This window comes from Geotrypetes seraphini, chromosome 4 (assembly GCF_902459505.1).
Source record: "Geotrypetes seraphini chromosome 4, aGeoSer1.1, whole genome shotgun sequence".
Classification (NCBI taxonomy): domain Eukaryota; kingdom Metazoa; phylum Chordata; class Amphibia; order Gymnophiona; family Dermophiidae; genus Geotrypetes; species Geotrypetes seraphini.
In genome coordinates this window covers 200641517-200657211 of record NC_047087.1, presented here as the reverse complement: position 1 = coordinate 200657211, position 15695 = coordinate 200641517, and the positions used below count along the sequence as shown (strand labels likewise).

At 47.5% G+C, this 15695-nt stretch overlaps 1 protein-coding gene across 2 annotated transcripts in view; it reads left to right on the top strand.

Annotated features, from left to right (window-relative positions):
* Positions 1-15695, top strand: part of USP54 (ubiquitin specific peptidase 54) — a 312165-nt gene that overhangs the window by 17560 nt on the left and 278910 nt on the right. The window lies entirely within an intron of this gene.

Below are 15695 nucleotides of genomic sequence, written 5' to 3'. Positions count from 1 at the left end.
CCTTTCCTCTAGGGTATACATATTCAGGGCTTCCAGTCTCTCCTCATACGTCTTATCATTTTCGTCGCCCTCCTCTGGACCGCCTCAAGTCTTCTTACGTCTTTTGCCAGATACAGTCTCCAAAACTGAACACAATACTCCAAGTGGGGCCTTACCAATGACCTGTACAGGGACATCAACACCTTCTTCCTTCTACTGACTACGCCTCTCTTTATACAGCCCAGCATTCTTCTGGCAGCAGCCACTGCCTTGTCACACTGTTTTTTCGCCTTTAGATCTTCGGACACTATAACCCCAAGGTCCCTCTCCCCGTCCGTGCATATCAACTTCTCTCCTCCCAGCATATACGGTTCCTTCTTATTATTAATCCCCAAATGCATTACTCTGCATTTCTTTGCATTGAATTTTAATTGCCAGGCATTAGACCATTCCTCTAACTTTTGCAGATCCTTTTTCATATTTTCCACTCCCTCTTCGGTGTCTACTCTGTTACAAATCTTGGTATCATCTGCAAAAAGGCACACTTTTCCTTCTAACCCTTCAGCAATGTCACTCACAAACATATTGAACAGGATTGGCCCCAGCACTGAACCCTGAGGGACTCCACTAGTCACCTTTCCTTCCTTCGAGCGACTTCCATTAACCACCACCCTCTGGCGTCTGTCCGACAGCCAGTTTCTGACCCAGTTCACCACTTTTGGTCCTAACTTAAGCCCTTCAAGTTTGTTCAACAGCCTCCTATGAGGAACTGTATCAAAGGCTTTGCTGAAATCCAAGTAAATTACATCTAGCATATGTCCTCGATCCAGCTCTCTGGTCACCCAATCAAAAAATTCAATCAGGTTCGTTTGGCACGATTTACCTTTTGTAAAGCCATGTTGCCTCGGATCCTGTAACCCATTAGATTCAAGGAAGTACACTATCCTTTCTTTCAGCAGCACTTCCATTATTTTTCCAACAACTGAAGTGAGGCTCACCGGCCTGTAGTTTCCTTCTTCATCCCTGTGACCACTTTTATGAATAGGGACCACATACACTCTCCTCCAATCCCCAGGAATCACTCCTGTCTCCAGAAATTTGTTGAACAAGTCTTTAATAGGACTCGCCAATCCTCTCTGAGCTCCCTTAGTATCCTGGGATGGATCCTGTCTGGTCCCATCGCTTTGTACACCTTCAGTTTTTCAAGTTGCTCATAAACACCCTCCTCCGTGAACGGCGCAGAATCTACTCCATTTTCTCGTGTAACTTTGTCAGACAATCTCGGTCCTTCTCCAGGATTTTCTTCTGTGAACACAGAACAGAAGTATTTGTTTAGCACATTTGCTTAGACATCTTTATATCACAAGGCCTTAATGAAGAAACAGAAAGCCATCTTTAATACAATTTGATTGCATAACCTGCAGGAGTTAATGCAGAAACACTTATTGCCTCCTATTTAGGGCTCATGACATGCCCCCACCCTCCAAAAATACATTTCAGAAATAGATAATGCACACTTAGCATGCAACAATAGGGAAATTACCGTAAAACCATATTATTCCAGGATTGTTAGATGATTTTCCTGTACCCGCCAGAACTTGTAGGAAGCCTCAAATTTCAGAGACTCCACCCCTGTCCCCTCAGGAACCAGTTTCTTTCATACAAGCCAGACTAGGAGCTAGTCTTTTCTGCTCGTTTATTTTCTCTATATTTAGGGCTCCTTTTACAAAGGCGCGCTAGTGGTTTAATGCGGATAATAGCGCGCGCTAAACCGCCGGACACGCTAGCCACTACTGCCTCCTCTTGAGCAGGCGGTAGTTTTTGGCCAGCGCGGGGGTTAGCGCGTGATGAAAAGTCACGCACGTTAACCCCGCTAATGTGCCTTTGTAAAAGGAGCCCTTAGTGTTTTGTTCGCAGTTTTCACCCTCGTGCTGCAGAGGTTTCCCATGGGGACTGCTCTGATTGCAGGAAATTGCAGACCATTGCTTCCAGGGGGTTGGCTGCTTGTCAGTGCACCCTCTCGACAGCCTGCACTTTGGATCGGGGCTCTGGGGAATTTTTCCCTTTTGGAGCTGACTTCCCTCAGGTTTGCCCACTAGTGGGTCGAGCGCAGGCTGCGTGTCTCCATGGAAGTACACCTGGGATTGGATCCAGATTGTGTTCCTCTGCCAGTCGTCTGTGCAGCGTGTCCAAGGGTGGCAAAGGTACCCAGCCTTGGATATCCGGCTGGTGGGACAGTCCGAAAATTTGAAGTCCAGCTTGCCTGCTTCCTAAGGCAGATGATCTCCCTTTAAGTTGTTTCAGCTTTCTCAGCAGCGTTTTTCCAGTCAGCACGTCACAGTGAGTACAGGCTGACAGCCTAAATCAGTGATTTTGGAGGGTCTGAAAAAGGGGGTTTGGGGAGGTTTCCCTACCCCACCCCTAAAATAGCCATTTTATTTTATTTATTTTATTGATATTTCCATTTATTACATAAAATAACAATATACAGGCAAAAAAACAAACAAACAAACAATTTATAAGAAAATAAATTCTTAAATTTTTCATATTTTAGTCCGCATTATTTGGGCTAATCTTGTTCCTCATAAGGCTAAGAACTTAGTAAATAAAATATATTTATCTACAGTGGACAGGCAGATAAATCAATTTAAATTCACTTATCTTCAAACTCTAAATTAATTTTTAAAACATTCTCAAGTAAAGGTTTATCTATAAGAAAAATCTCTAATTGAACTGGATCCACAAATGTATATTTATTATTTCCATAGGATACCAGACACTTGCAAGGAAACTTAAGAAAAAAGGAGGCTCCCACAGCTAAAACCTTTGGTTTAAGCTGAAGGAACTGTCTCCTATGAAATTGTGTCTGTCTGGCAACATCTGGAAATACTATTAATTGCTGACTACAAAACAAGGCCTGTTTCTTAGCAAAATACAATTTAAGTATATTTTGTTTTTCTACTTCTGACCTAAAAGTAACTGAGAGTAGATCGCTTAGCTATAAAATCCTTAGAAGACTTCAAGAATTGTGAAATATTTAAACTATCTGGCGATACCATTTGATCTATTCCCCTTATCTTCAGTAACAGATTTAGAGCTTTGGGGGATATAATACAAATTATCTAGTGAAAAATAATCCACCTGATCATATTCAAGAATATCCTTCATATACATCTTCAGGAGCTCCAATGGTGCCAAATAATGGGAGATAGCAACATTTAAGAATCTAGATCTCACAATATTTTCCATCTTTTCTAATTGGAAATATAACAAAGTACTATCTGTAACACTTGAAACCACTGATAATTGCAAAGTAGATACAGATGAATCTAACTTATCCACCCTACTTTCAATTAAGGCTAATTGGGTCTCATGTTCAATAACTTTAGTGGTCATATCAGAAGAGAATTGACATAACTTAGAAACTGTACCTTTTAATGAGGCTTCAATTAGATTTACCAGTTGCCAGATATCTTGTAATGCAATCACTTTATCTTCAACAGGAAAAATTACCTTTGAAATTGGTAACATTTGTACTGGTGTCAAAGACTTAGGACTAGTTATTCCTGAACTCTCTTTTGAATTTTCCATTGGTGGATCTGATTTAATTGTGTGTGTGTGTGTGGGGGGGATAGTTCTTTGCCATCCCTAGGGCCTGAAACTATTTCCCCTTGAGAGTTTAATACAGGTTGAAGAGGAGGTAAACAGGTTGAAGAGAGGGAAACAGATTGAGAAGGTAAAGACACCTAACTATCACAAGATATTGCAGTAGAGGGGAGAAGATGATGGTCCATTGGGCCCACAGCAACAGATAATGAAATTATTTTAGCCTTTCTTTTTCCCATTGCAAAAGAAAAACTAGTTCCCTGCTCCCTACTCCTCTGTGCTCCGAAGGGGCTCCAAAGGGGCATGTGCCCTTTTGGCCACGCCTCTTCAGCTCGCACCCACTGGTGGTGTTTGAGGCCAAACAAGACCTCTTTTCTCAGCAGCTGAAGTCAGGAGCTGGCTGCAAAAGTGCCTAACCGCTGTTGTCAAACATGCCTCAGTTCCAAGACAGCCCTCTAAAATCGCCATTTTAGAGGGCTTCTTGTGTTTTTCCTGGGCTATTTTAGTGCAAAATCGGCACCTACAGCAGCCATCTTGGATTTTCCTGTTTTTAAAATAATATTTTTAGCACTCGAAAATCATTCAGATGGACTCCCCAGTGCAGGATTTGGTGGATTCATGCCTTATTTACAGTGGATGGCTATCAGGTGTTCAATTGTAGCCCTCAAGGGTGAAATTTGCCCAGACTCTGTTCCTTCGACCTCTGAAGGAGGTCTTCCTGCTATTACTGTCCAGGTGCCTGCAAAAACGGTGTCGAAGGGCTCCAGGAGTGTGCAGGTGATGCTCCGGCGAAATGCAAGCGCGCTTCAGGGGAAAAAATCTCACAGATCCTCCAAAAGTTCCAAAAAGGGTCTGCAGGAGGAGGTTCCTGCCCTGGAAGATGGGTTTCCCCCTGATTTTTATTAATATGATGTATCAGGCTTATTTGGCTAAAATCTTGGCTTGTCACCATTCTGCAGGCGTCTTTGCTGGCTGCAGGGACCCCTCCTCCTCTGGACCAGAGTCTTTTCTCTTGCCTTCCTTCTGGGGTCCCGGTCAGTATGCTGGTTGTGCCCATGGTTGCTCCTGATACCCTTACAATGCCTCTACTTATCAAGTTTCAAGTTTCAAGTTTATTAGGATTTTATATACCGCCTATCAAGGTTATCTAAGCGGTTTTTACAATCAGGTACTCAAGCATTTTCCCTCTCTGTCCCGGTGGGCTCACAATCTATGTAATGTACCTGGGGCTATGGAGGATTAAGTGACTTGCCCAGGGTCACAAGGAGCAGCGCGGGGTTTGAACCCACAACCCCAGGGTGCTGAGGCTGTAGATCCAACCACTGCACCACACACTCCTTATGCAGATGGGCACCATGGCTGCTGGAGATGTGGCAGCTCTGGCCGGATCTTCAGGATCCGAGTGGAGCCCTGGATCTGGAGGAGGATCCCACTGTGCAGATTTTTCAAGTCTGCGCATCTGGTGGATTTGATATCTGAATTTCTCCAGGAATTGAAGCTGCGGAATGTTTTCTATTGTGGTGGGAGACTCGATCTTGAGAGAGGTAGATAGTCACGTAGCTGGAGGAAGGGAGGACCGGCTAGTGACTTGTCTCCCAGGGGCCAAGACACGAGATGTCACTGATAGGATCGAGAGGATCCTGGACGGAGCAGAGACAGAGGAGACTGCGGTGATAATCCACATCGGAACGAATGATGTGAGCCGGAGGAACTTCAGCATGGCCACACTGACTGACCAGTTCAGGGCCCTGGGACGAAAGCTGAAGCGGAGTACCCGGAGGATAGCATTCTCAGAGATCCTGCCTGTACCGAGAGCAGATGCAAAGAGGCAGGCAGACCTCCAGGCTGTGAATGCATGGTTGAGGAGATGGTGCCAGGAGGAGGGCTTCCACTTTGTGAGGAACTGGACGTCCTTCTGGGGAAAGAGCCAGCTCTACCGGCGAGACGGCCTGCACCTGAGCACAGCGGGAACTAGACTACTGGCAGCAAATGTGAGGAAGGAGATCGAGAGGGCTTTAAACTGAGGAGAGGGGGAAAGCCGACAGCTGATCTGATGTTGACGCTTCGGACAACAGTATCCAGAACAGATGCTGAACGGGCTGACTGCAAGGAGGAAGTAGAGAGACCGGTGAATCTTATGATCAGACAGCGAGGGAAACACCAGGTAAAGGGAGCTTGCTGGGAGGAGACTAAGGGGCATAGAGACACAGGGGGACTGGGTGGCACGAGGGCGAAAACTGAGTGCAATATAGGGGTGCCACAAGGCGAGGGGGATCAAACAGAGCCTCAAGGGATGATAGCCCAGGAGGAGACCGGTAGGGCTAGAAAACCCAGTGGAGAAGCTGGAGATAGGGGTGGCGGAAATGTGGGGAAACCGAAATCTGCGAGAGTAAAGGCTAAGGGCAAAGCAGAAGCACAGGGAACAGGAGAACTGCCCGAAATTCAAGGGGAGGCGGCCCAGGTAAATACGGAGGTGGAGGAAAAACGACGGGACCTGCGGTGCTTATACGCCAATGCAAGAAGCCTCATGGCCAAGATGGGTGAACTAGAGGTCGTAGCCAAGGGGGAGGACCTGGATATAATTGGAATTACAGAAACATGGTGGACAGAGGAGAATCAATGGGATGTGGCGCTGCCGGGGTACAAGCTCTACAGGAGGGACAGGACCCACAAGAAGGGGGGAGGCATAGCACTATATATAAAGGACTCTATCTACTCGGTCGGGATGGATATGGCAAAGAAGGCAGAGGGGCTGGAATCGCTATGGGTCAAATTGCCGGGAAACAAGGGTACAGGCATAAAACTGGGGCTGTACTATCGCCCACCTGGTACGCCGGAGGAAATCGGACACGACTTGGAAGCTGAACTGAGACAAGAATGCAGGACTGGAAGTGTAACAGTGATGGGGGACTTCAACTACCCGGGGATTGACTGGAGTACGGGTCACTCCAACTGCACCAAGGAAACAGGATTTGTAGAAGCTGTGAGGGACTGCTTCATGGAGCAACTAGTCAAGGAACCGACGCGAGGGAGTGCTACTCTTGACCTCATCTTAAACGGATTAGGGGGGCCTGCAAGAGGGGTAGAAGTGGGAGGACCACTAGGCAACAGTGACCACAACGCGATCCGATTCACATTAGAAAGGGGGACACCCACAGTAAAGAGGACCGCAACAACTGCGTTCAACTTCAGGAAAGGGAACTATGTTGCTATGAGGGAAATGGTGGAGAGGAAGCTCAAAAACGTCCTTAGGATGGAGACTGTAGGAAGCGCCTGGACCCTATTCAGGGACACCCTGCAGGAAGCACAAAGAATGCACGTCCCAAGTTTCAGGAAAGGCGGCAAGAACAAGCGGTCAAAGGACCCGGTTTGGATCTCAACAGAAGTAAAGAGGGCATTAAACGACAAGAAAGTGTCCTTCCGGAGATGGAAAAAGGACCCAACGGAGGAAAATCACCAGGCGCACAGGAAATGCCAAAAGGAATGCCACCGAGAGGTTAGAAAAGCAAAAGGGAAATATGAAGAGGGGCTGGCCAGGGAGGCGAAAAACTTCAAGGCATTCTTCAGTTACGTAAAGGGGAAGCGACCAGCGAGAGAGGAGGTGGGGCCGTTGGACGATGGGGATAGGAAGGGAGTGATCAAGGAGGATAAAGAGGTAGCTGAGAGGTTGAACACATTCTTCTCGTCGGTTTTCACGAGAGAAGACACATCTAACATACCGGACTCAGAGGAGCTCATGAGTGGGGAACAGGCTGAAAAATTAGAACACATAGAGGTAAGTAAGGAGAATGTCCTCAAGCAGATAGACAGGTTAAAATGCGGCAAATCGCCGGGCCCGGACGGGATCCACCCAAGGGTTCTGAAAGAACTAAGACAAGAAATAGCGGGCACAATCCAGCATGTTTGCAACCTATCCTTGAAAACTGGAGAGGTACCAGAGGACTGGAAATTGGCGAATGTCACACCTATCTTCAAGAAGGGATCGAGGGGTGACCCCGGAAACTACAGGCCGGTGAGCCTGACTTCAATTATAGGGAAGATGGTGGAAGCTATGATCAAGGATGGTATTTGCGAGCATATCGAGAGATATGGCCTACTGAGAACAAGCCAGCATGGATTCTGTAAGGGAAGATCATGCTTAACGAACCTTCTGTACTTCTTTGAGGGAATAAGCAGTCGGGTGGACAATGGGGAACCTATAGACATCATTTACCTTGATTTTCAAAAAGCTTTCGACAAGGTGCCACATGAAAGGCTGCTTAGGAAACTGTGGAACCACGGGGTGGGAGGGGATGTGCACAGATGGATCGAGCACTGGTTGTCGGGTAGACTGCAGAGGGTCGGAGTAAAGGGACAATACTCTGACTGGCAGGGAGTTACAAGCGGTGTGCCACAGGGATCGGTGCTAGGGCCGTTACTCTTCAACATATTTATCAATGACCTGGAAAAAGAGGCAAAGTGCGAGGTTATAAAATTTGCAGACGATACCAAATTGTGCGGCAGAGTCAGGTCTAGGGAGGAGTGTGAGGACCTGCAAAGGGACCTGGACAAGCTGGAAGACTGGGCAAACAAATGGCAAATGCGCTTTAATGTGGAAAAATGCAAGGTCATGCATATAGGGAAAAAGAACCCGTTGTTCAAATACAAATTGGGGGGGGCATTATTGGGAGACAGCAGTCTTGAGAGAGACTTGGGTGTGCTGGTGGATGCATCACTGAAGCCATCTGCACAGTGCGCAGCAGCCTCGAAAAAAGCCAACAGGATGCTGGGCATCATAAAGAGGGGCATAACAACCAGGACGCAGGAAGTCATCATGCCATTGTATCGAGCTATGGTGCGTCCACATCTGGAATACTGCGTTCAATATTGGTCGCCGTACCTCAAGAAGGACATGGCAGTGCTTGAGAGAGTCCAAAGGAGAGCAACGAAACTGGTAAGAGGGCTGGAACACTGCCCATACGCCGAGAGGTTGGATAGGCTGGGGCTCTTCTCTCTGGAAAAAAGGAGGCTCAGGGGAGATATGATAGAGACCTTCAAGATCATGAGGGGCATAGAGAGGGTGGATAGGGACAGATTCTTCAGGCTGAAGGGGTCAACAGGCACGAGGGGGCATTCGGAGAAACTGAAGGGAGATAGGTTCAGAACAAATGCAAGGAAGTTTTTCTTCACCCAAAGGGTCGTGGACACTTGGAATGCGCTACCGGAGGAAGTGATCAGGCAGAGTACGGTACAGGGATTCAAACAGGGATTGGACGGATTCCTGAGGGATAGGGGGATCGTGGGATACTGAGAGAGGTGCTGGGATGTAACACAGGTATAGAAAGCAAACCAAGTAATAAGTATAGAAATCCAACCAGGTCGTGCATGTGCAAGACCGGAGGGTTAGGACTTCGATGGGAAGATAAGACTCAATGGGAAACCAAGGTGGCAAGGGGGCCCCTTCTGGTGAATCAGACAGGCCGTGACCTGTTCGGGCCGCCGCGGGAGCGGACTGCTGGGCAGGATGGACCTGTGGTCTGACCCAGCGGAGGCACTGCTTATGTTCTTATGTTCTTATGAGTGACCAGAGGCTTCAATCTGCCTTTCTTCCTTATCATCCTGATATAGTTCGGATTCTTACAGAGATTTGGGAGGCACCTGAGGGTCCCTTGAAAAGTGCTCATGCCATGTTTTGGCTTTATCCCATGGTGGATGCTTTTAACAAGCGTTTCACGGTGGCACAGGTCACCAAACACACTTCTCTCACCAGTGACGGGGATGTGGGTGGGGTAGTCCTGAAGGATGTTCAGGACCGGCATGTGGATTTCATCCTTAAGTGCCTGTTTGACTCGGCGGCCACCGGCATAAAGGCAGCGTCTGCCTCTTCATGGCCAGGGTATACCATTCCAAGCTCCACCATGATCCTGACACTATTGTGCTCCGGGACCTGGATTTCTTGGTCTTAAGTGTAGACTATATGGTTGATGCCCTACATTACATGTTGATGGTTTTCTCTAAGCTGTCCACCTATTTCATCTCTGCTCGCAGGATGCTATGGATCTGTCAGTGGTCTGGTGACTCATTCTCTAAGGTGATGTTGAGCCGGTTGCCCTTCAAGGGTCAATTTTTTTGGCCATGGGTTGGATGACCTTATGACCAGTGTGCAGGATCACAGACCTAAGTTTCTACCTAAGTTTCTCCAGGACACACCCCTCTAGGGGATTGGGGTGCTCTAATTTTCGTCCCATCCAGCGTTCTTGTACTTGGGATCCCCAGCTGGCCAGTGTCCCCCAGCTGGCCAGTCTGTCAGACTGTGGTTCAGCAGTCCTCGGCACCAGCCAACCATGGGAAGTCATCTGGTGGCACCTGCGAAGAAACAGTTCAGATGCCAGGCCGGTGTCCCCCCTCCAGCATATGGGGGGGGGGGTTGTCTGTCTTTCTGGCTGAGCGGCAGGCCGTTTTCTCCGACTGTTGGGTCATGGAAGCCCTTTGGGATAGTTATAAGCTAGAGTTTCTCTGTTCTTGACCAAGTATTTCCTGGATTCTCCTGCAGGCCAGCTCGAGAAGGCAGCTCGTGTGGAGGCCACAGTCCTTTAATTGTTGGATAGTGAGACTATAGAACCCATCCCAGAGTGCAACTTGGGCTCTGGGAGATACTCAATATACTTCATCATTCTAAAAAGAGGCTCCGAAGATTGGAGACCAATTCTGGACCTCAAAGTGGTCAATACAGTGTTGCAAGTGCCTTGCTTCCGCATGGAGACAGTGCGCTCGGTGATCGCCTCGGTGGCTCCGGGGGAGTTTCTGGCCTCTCTGGATCTGACTGAGACATATCTCCACATTCCCATTTTTCTGGACCACCAGAAGTATCTGAGATTCCATGTTTTAGAGCATCATTTCAAGTTTGCGGGGCTGTCCTCTGGCTTGGTGACTGCGCCACGGACTTTCACCAAAGTGTTGGTAGTGGTGGTGGCCCATCTTCACACCTTGGGAATCTTGGATGAGTGATTGATCAGATCTCCTTTGGAGTCAGAGGTCCAACAGGCTGTTCATCAGGTCATGCAGCTGCTGCAGCGCCTGGGCTGGATGATCAACTTCAGGAAGAGTCACCTTGAGCCGAAGCAGGATTTGGAATACCTGCTAAGGCCTGTCTCTACAACATCACCAAAATTTGTCCCTTCCTCTCTGAGCACACTACCCGGACCCTTGTCCATACTCTCATAACCTCACACATAGATTACTGCAATCTATTTCTAACTGGTCTCCCACAGTGCCGCCTCTCCCCCCTGCATTCTGTGCAAAACTCTGCTGCACGACTCAATCTTCTACCAGCCTCGCTACATTCATGTCACCCCTTTCCTTAAATCACTTCACTGGCTCCCTATCCGCCTCTGCATACAGTTCAAGCTCCAATTGCTGACCTACAAGTATGTTCATTCTGCTGCTCCTCAATATCTCTTCTCTTTCCTTATACATCTCCCAGAGAATTTCATTCCTCAGATAAGATGCTTTTAGCTATACCCTTCTCCACTGCCAATTCCAGACTTCATTCCTTTGATCTAGCTGCCCCCTATGCCTGGAATAAATTACCCGAGTTTGTCCAGCAAGCTCCTTCCCTTGTTTAAAAGCAGACTGAAAACCCACCTTTTTGATATAGCCTTCAATCCATAACCCTACTCCCCACTGCCCACCAATCCAGCCAGCAGATAACCATTCCCTTAACTGTATCCATGACATCCTGTTTGTCTTGTCTGTTTAGACTGTAAGCTCTTTTGAGCAGGCATTGTCTTCTTTGTGACTCTGTACAGTGCTGAGTATGTTAGGTAGTGTTATAGAAATAATTAATATTAATAGTAGTAGTATTTCTCTTTCAGACGGGTCAGAACAAGGTGTTCCTTCCCATGTGCTGTTAAGAGAAGTTCCGACAGGTTATCAGGGACTTTCTGGCCACTCTGGTTCTGACAGCCTGGCAATATCTCCAGGTTCTGGGGACTATGGTGGCAACGATCAATGTGGTCCCTTGGGCCAGAGCCATTCTGCTTCAGGATGCTCTGATTTCACGCTGGAGTCAGCAATGGGATCCATTACATGGGCCCTGCCCTGGACGTCAGTGGCACAGAACAATCTCGCCTGGTGGCTGTGACCTTTCTCTCTCTCCAGGGATCTTCCCCTCCAGATTTTGGAGTGGGTATTTCTGACGCCGAATACAAATCTCAAAGGCTGGGGGGCAATGTGCATGACATTCCTGATTCAGGGCTGGTGGACTCCCTCAGAGCGCAAGTGGTCAATCAATTCCCTGGAGCTTTGGGCAATTCGCCTGACTCTTCTCCACTTCGAAGGCCGTCTCTGTCACCACATTTTCTTGAACAATGCCACAGTAGTGGCATTATGTCAGTCAGCAGGGGGGCACTAAGAATGCCTCAATGAGCTTGGAGGCTCGGCTTCTCTTCCTGTGGACGGAGTGACACCTAGTGGTGTTCTCAGCGTGGACAGAGTTGGCAATGTTCAGGCAGATTTTCTTTGTTGTCTGACTCTGGACCCCTGGGAGTGTTCTCTCAAAGGGTGTTTGATTGCATAGAGCAGGGGTCCCCAAAGTCCCTCCTTGAGGGCCGAATCCAGTCGGGTTTTCAGGATTTCCACAATGAATATACATGAGATCTATGTGCATGCACTGCTTTCAATGCATATTCATTGGGGAAATCCTGAAAACCCGACTGGATTCGGCCCTCAAGGAGGCACAGTGGGGGCATCCCACTTCAACCTTTTGGCACCTGCAGCCAACAAGAAAGTTGATTGTTTCTTCTTGTCGAGAGGCCAGCAGTGAAGGTCTGGACGCTGTGGTAAGCCCATGATCAGGCGTCTGATAGTGACCCACGGAGGTCCTGTGATCCTTGTCATGCTTGTGGTATGCTGATCTGGTTCAGCTCTAGCTGGATCAAGGGCTCCGGCTCCCTTGTCTTTCCCACCTAGTCCTCCACTCTCTGGCTTGTCTGCCTTATGAACCTCTGGAGAATGCATCCTTAATTGGTCTTACGATCAAGACTGTTTTTCCTGGTGGCCATTACCTACTATGCCTGTAGGGTTTCACAGCTTCAGGCCATTTTCTGCCGGGATCCTTTTTACGTAGTATGGATTCCGGTGTGGTGTTGCAACCTGTTCCCTCGTTTCTCCCAAAAGTGGTTTCCGCTTTCCACATTAATCAGGAAGTCTGGCTTCCTGCTTTTGCTTCCTTTGGTTTGAGAGAGCAGGACTGGGTGTTGCGGTCTTTGGATGTGCGCAAGCTCCTGTTGCGGTATCTGGAGGATACAAATGATTTTTATCTTTCTGACCATCTTTTTTTTCTGGCAGGTCCTGTGGGCAGGCTTCCAAGGTCATCATTTCCAGATGGATCAGTATGACCATTTCTGCGGCTTATGCTTTGGTGGGCTCATTCTACTAGAGGCATCTCATCCTCTTGGGCAGAGTTGTTGGTCTCTTTGGAAGAGATTTACAAGATTGATGTAGTGGCAAAGCAGAATGCTGATGTTGGTGCCTCTGTGTTGACAGCAAGCTCATCAATCCCATCCTAATTCTCTGGGACTGCTCTGTTCCCAGCGGTCCTGGAATAAAGTGGGGTTGTACAAGAACAAAAGATTAGGTTCTTATCTTTGCTAGTATTCTTTCTTGTAAATCCACACTTTATTCCAGGAACCCGCCCTGTGTTTGCTGATTCAAGTTTCAAGTTTATTTAGAATTTATTATACCGCCTACTTGAACCTTCTAAGCGGTGCACAAAAATGCCATAACAATATACCAATTAAAATATAATTTAATCTAAAACAAACCAAGAGAAAAAACGATTGTCTGCCTTTTCAAAGTACTGGTAAGCCGGATTTCTGTTTTCTGACCAGCCTTTCTAAGAGTGCCATCAGAATGGGTTTAGCGCTTAGTTTGGGGGGCTCCTAGTTCAGGCGCCCCCTTCTGCCAGTGCAGACTGTATCTCCTTATAGCACTGTTTTTTATCGTTCAGGTTTCTAATATTTAATGACATGGGTCAATTGGTTTTGATTGTTGCTGTTTTGCATTTCTTGCTATGAGCAGATTAGATTTATTTGTTGGGGAGTGTCCCTGTACCCATCTTTTGTCTTGTCCTCTACAGATGTTCCTGGCTACTTTACAACTAACTGATTCCTGAAGGGACAGTGCTGAGGTAAGAGGAGTGGAGCTTAAGTCTCTGAAATCATCATCATCGAAGCGGGCCGGCTATCAAAGGCCCCGAGGCTGCCTCATGAAACCACGCTAAACTATTGATTAGGGGCAGCTCTGTGCCGAAGTTAAAAGTACACAGAGCTGCCGCTGTTGGTCTGGACTCTTGGGCCGCTGAAGGAGGGCAAAGAGCAACTGTCCTGGTGGTTTCCCTTCCTCTCGCCTTTGCAGGTCCCTTTTTTTTTTTTTTTCCTTCAAACGGCAACGGGCCCCAGCATCGACATCAATCAAGTAAGTTCAACTGTTCCTTGCAAGCGGTTCTGCTCGGCCAAAGCTTTCCCTCTGACATGAGCCACCCTCAGGGGAAAGAAAGTGACCCGCAAAGGTAAGGGGAAGGGGGGCAGATGATGGAAGTTGGGGGGGGGGATAGAGAGAAAAGGGGCAGATGATGGAATGGAGGAGATGAGAGAAGGGGACAGATGATGGAAGTGAGAAGAAGGGAGAGAAAGCAGAAGGCAGATGGATGTCAGTTGAGAGGGGAGAGCAGATGCTAAATGGAAGTGGGGAAAGAACACATACTGGATGGAAGGAGGAGATAAATAAAGGGGGAAGAAAATAGTAAGATAATGGAGGGTTGAGGGAAAGGGGTGACAAGCTGTGGGTAGACACAGTGAAAAGAGGGAAACAGGACTAAATAGTAAGAAAGAATTTAATTTAGATGGAGGCAGAAAATAGAGAAGGAAGACCAGAGAATAAAAGGGAAGAGAGAGCAGAGAACGATATCAGATCTGAGTGGAGGAAATGAGAAGAGAGAGATGCTAAAAACCACAGGGGGGAGGGAAGGACAGAGATGCCAGACCATGAGGGGAACAGAAGGAAGATGATGGATGCCAGACCAAATTAGGGGGGGGGACAGGAGGAGAGATGGCAGGGAAAGACAGACAGTGAATGAAAGGGGCAGATGCTGGACTGAAGAGACAGAGAAGGTTATCATGCCACTGTACTGGGCCATGGTACGCCCTCACCTGGAGTACTGCATCCAGCACTGGTCACCGTACATGAAGAAGGACACGGTACTACTCGAAAGGGTCCAGAGAAGAGCGACTAAAATGGTTAAGGGGCTGGAGAAGTTGCCGTACAGCGAAAGATTAGAGAAACTGGGCCTCTTCTCCCTTGAGCAGAGGAGATTGAGAGGGGACATGATAGAAACATTAGTAGCTAAGGACAGGTTGTTCACCCTCTGCAAGGCAGGGAAAACGAGAGGGCACTCTCTAAAGTTGAAAGGTGATAGATTCCGTACAAACGTAAGGAAGTTCTGTGGTAGAAAGCTGGAACGCTCTTCCAGAGGCTGTTATAGGGGAAAACACTCTCCAAGGATTCAAGACAAAGTTAGACAAGTTCCTGCTGAACAAGAACGGGCTAGTCTCAGTTAGGACTTAGACCAGAGGGCTGCCGCGTGAGCGGACTGCTGGTCATGATGGACCTCTGGTCTGACCCAGCAGTGGCAATTCTTATGTTCTTAGGGCAGACACTGGCTGGAAGAGAGTGAAAAGGCAATGAAAGCAGAAACCAGAGACGACAAAAGGTAGAAAAAAATAATTTTATTTCTATCTTGTGATTCAAATATATCAGATTTGAAATATGTATCTTGCTAGACATAACTGGGGAGTGCAAAGCCCAGGCAGTGCTTCTTTAGCTTCCAGCTGGCTTAGGGCTCTCTCTGACCAGGGGGCAGTTGCCCTAGTTCCACTCCCTTAACACCATTCCTGTCATGTGTGACTGTGGTATTCTGGTACATATTTGTGTAGCATTCTGTAATAATTTGGCTTATTCAGTTTTCTTGATAGTAGAGGGGATATATGTGAAGGGGAGGGGAGACAGGGGTTTTGTTGATCTTTGCTCTGTATTATTTGTATTTATAAAATGACAATTGTATAGAATATTGG